This window comes from Chlorocebus sabaeus, chromosome 20 (genome assembly GCF_047675955.1).
Source record: "Chlorocebus sabaeus isolate Y175 chromosome 20, mChlSab1.0.hap1, whole genome shotgun sequence".
NCBI lineage: Eukaryota > Metazoa > Chordata > Mammalia > Primates > Cercopithecidae > Chlorocebus > Chlorocebus sabaeus.
In genome coordinates this window covers 104,097,809-104,101,956 of record NC_132923.1, presented here as the reverse complement: position 1 = coordinate 104,101,956, position 4,148 = coordinate 104,097,809, and positions in this window count along the sequence as shown.

Here is a 4,148-nt window from a genome sequence, read left to right as displayed (position 1 = left end):
CTGAGGCGTGACCTCCAGGAGGGCCTGGCCTACACAGCAGAGAAACAGAGGCCTTAGGGTGGCAGCCTGGCTGGCCGGCCGATGACTCCAGGTCCAAGCTCAGCGGGTACTTCCTGCCGCCAGGTCCAGCACCAGCCAGTTCACCTGCTGTGCAACTTTAGCTAAGACATGTCTCCTCCCGCTGCCTCAGTTTCCCCATCCTGGGGGACTCTTCCTGCCTTGGCATCATTAGAAGTCTTACCTATTTGCCAGACATCTTCAAAAAATTTTCTGATAGCAGAACAAAAACCAAAACCTGATACTCAATACCGTTTTTGAGTCCACTGAGCAGCCCCTTAAGAGAAGCAGACAGCTCAGAGTCAGGCTGAAAAGCTGTGTCACCCTAAGTTACTTCCCTGTCTTCAGTTTCCTTTTCTGTAAAATGGCCATTGATAATGACTATTTCCATCCCCACAAAACAGCTGTGAGGATTAAGTGAGCGAGTGGATGTAAACTGCTTTGCAAGGGTTGGGAGCATTACTCTTACTCTCAGAGGCGGTAGCTCCAGGCCCAACCTTTACTGAGGCTAGTCCCCGACACGCCCTCAGCTTGTGGCAGCAGCAGAGATGGGAGGGCCTCCTGGGACATTCCTGAGCCTGGTGTGGCCACAGCTGAAGAAGCAAGTCTGCATGTACTCTGTGGTGAGAGCCTAGCTGGTCTCAGGGCTTGCAGGGAAGGGACTTTTTAGAGAAGGAAATGGTTGTGGTGAGACAGAATGATGGAGCAACTTCTTGGGGATCTGGGTGGAAAGCCCCCACTCCTGGTGTGTTCTCATGGTGGGACGTGGAGCAGATAATGCAGCCCTGCACCAACATCAATCACCATCAGAAAGTACCTGGTGTTCGCCGACTGCTGGGTTAGAGCAGAAACAGGTTTTAACGTGAAACCTCAGACCACTTGCCATTTCTAGGCCTCAGAACCTCCCTCCCTGCAAGCAATTACTAGGGTCATCTGGAGGCTGGTCCCACCAGCCAAGTCTCTATTCCACTACTGAAAGGGATGGGCCAGGAAAACAGCCTTTGGAGTTAGCTCCTGATTTGCTGGTGACATGGGATGTCCTTTCCCCTCTTTGGACCTTGGTACTGGATGTGATGGAGTTGTATCTGGTTTGGCAGTGGCATAACCTTGAACCCAAGATACTGTGGCCATGCCAAGTATTTTGTAAACTCTGGGCTGTTGGACAGTAGAAAGGCCAAGTGCTGCGGAGGAATGAAGAAAACACCCGGGACAATCGAGGGCTTGATCACTTTTCACTGAGCAGCTTGAAGGAGACGCAACCTTCCACTTCCTCATCAGCAGAATGGGGACATTTCTTTTTTCGTGGTGGTTGTTTGTTTGAGACAAGCTCTCGCTCTGTCATCCAGGCTGGAGTACAGTGGCACGATCATAGCTCACTATAGCCTCCATTTCCCGGGCTCAAGTGATCCTCCAACCTGTGCTTCCTGAGTAGCTGGGACCACACGCATGCACCACCACATCTGGCAATTTTTGTTTTTGTAGAGATGGAGTTTTGCCCTATTGCCCAGGCTGGTCTTGAACTCCTGGACTCAAGTGATCTGCCCACCTCAGCCTCCCAAAGTGCTGGGATTAACAGGCATGAGCCACTGTGCTTGGCTGGGACATTCCTCTTTAGGTCTCTCCTCCTTTCTCTGTAGAACAGGAGGAATGTGAGCTTCCAGGGTCCTGGGCCCTGTGATTCTGCTTCTCAGCTGTGACCTTGGGCAAGTCACTTCACCTTCACCTCTCTGCATCTTGGTTTCTCCATCTGTCCAATGGGTATTTTCCCCCGCCCCACTCTCGGAGTTGCTGAGGTGAAATGGGGTCATGAGCACTAAGGTGTTTTGAACAGAAAAAGTGAAAAGAGCTTCTGCAGGGCAGCTCCTTTGAAGCCCCAACCTCCTTGCCCTCACCTGTCCTCCCAAGAAGGTGTAAAGCCTTTTGTGGAGTTCCACCTAAAACAGAGGCCCCTGGTTAGCTCCTTCCTCAAGCCCTGCTGGGTTATCTGACAGGCCCATAGCCTAACCTGGCTGGTGTGGTGACTGGCTGCTTCTCTCTAGCTGGCACAACCCTGGAGTCCAGGCTAGGACAGAAGAGGCCTGGGTCTCTGCCCAGTGGCTTCTGCAGCAAAGGGTTTTCTAGTCAGATAGAATGGGGTTTGAGCCCCAGCTATGCCACTTTTTAGCTGTAGTTTTAGCCATTTCACAATTTTGATGGTGTCAGTCCGACTGCACCATGGGATACCCAGATAACTTTGGACTCGGACTGGAACTAAACCACTCTCCTGGGTCTCCAGCTTGCAGATGCACTCTGCAGATCTTGGGACTTGCTGGCCTAGCGTGATAATATATAGAGCCTATTGGCTCTGTTTCCCTGACTGGTAGAGAGGCCTTGGGCAATTTGCTGCTCCTTCTGAGTCTCTGTTTTTAAATCTGTAAAAAATATAATAATTTCTAGCACAAGGACCACTTCCCTGCTTTAGAATTCCCATTATTGGCCGGGTGCGGTGGCTCATGCCTGTAATCCCAGCACTTTGGGAGGCTGAGGTGGGCGGATCACAAGGTCAGGAGTTCAAGACCAGCCTGACTAACATGGTGAAACCCCGTTTCTACTAAAAATACAAAAATTAGCTGGGTGTGGTAGTACCCGCATGTAATCCCAGCTACTCAGGAGGCTGAGGCGGAGAATCACTTGAACCTGGGAGGCAGAGATTGCAGTGAGCTGAGATCAGACCACTGCACTCCAGCCTGGGCAACAGAGTGAGACTTCGTTTTTTTTTTTTTTTTAAAGAATAATTACCATTATTTACCGAAAAGAACTCTAAATCTTCTTTGCAAGTATTTCAAGGCCATGCTCTGCTCTGCCCTACCTTGCCAAAACTGATTTTGTCCATCACTGACTGGACACTCTCACTGGACACCATTCCTTTTCCAGCCTCCATGACTTTGTACAAGCTGTTCCCTCCCTTGAAATACACATATTCTCTTTCGTCTACCTGGTAAACTTTCACATGTCCTCAGGACCCATCTCCAATGTGTGTTCTCAAGGATTTCCCTGACTCCCCTAGGAGTTGTCTGTGCCCTCACAATGCCTGTCACATCCTTTGGCTATTGCATTATCCATGTCACATTGGGGCTTGGGGTCTGTATGTCTGCCTCCCTCCAAACTGTGACCCCTTGGAAGGCCTGGGTCCAAATCACTCATCTCTATATAAAACAATAGAGTGGTAGTTTCCCCTTCCTCGTGTTCTTTCAACATTTTTCAGTTTCTGGAGCACTGTTAAGATCCTTCATCTCACTGAAACTCACTGCAACTCTGGGAAGGAGACAGAGCCAAGATTAAAGCCCCCAGGCCTTCCAGGCCAGGGCTTTTTCAGAAAGGAGATGTCCAGTGGGGAGTGGGGGTTACTTCTTTGGTATCTAAGGTTTCCAGCTCAGCAGGAGGTTGGGACCTGCAGGTTGGTGGATGGTGCAAGGGCAGATGGAGGCGACAGGAAAGGGTCAGGTCTAGGGTAGGTAGGAAACGGCTGGATCTGATTTCAGATGTGTATCTCTCTGTGGGGCCTTAGGCAGCACTCATTTCTTCTTTTCCTTTTCTTCTCTCTTCCTCCTCTTTCTTCTTCTTCCCTTCCTGCCTCCCTTCCTTCTACTCTTCATTTCTTCCTCCTTTTCCTTCTTTTTTTTTTTTTTTTTGGGACAGGGTCTTGCTCTGTCACCCGGGCTGGAGAGCAGTGGCACGATCTTGGCTCACTGCAACTTCTGTGTCCCAGGTTCAAGCGATTCTCCTGCCTCAGCCTCCCAAGTAGCTGGGATTACAGGCATGCTAATCCAGGATTACTGGCTAATTTTTGTATTTTTAGTAGAGATGGCATTTCACCATGTTGGCCAGGCTGGTCTCGAACTCCTGACCTCAAGTGATCCACCCACCTTGGCCCCCCAAAGTGCTGGGATTACAGGTGTGAACCACCGCAGCCGGCCTTCTTCTTTTTTATTTTTTTGAGGCAGGGTCTTGCTCTGTCACTCAGGCTGGAGTGCAGTGGCACAATCTCGGCTCATTGCAACCTTGACTTTCAGGGCTCAAGCAATCCTCCCACCTCAGCCTCTCAAGTAGCT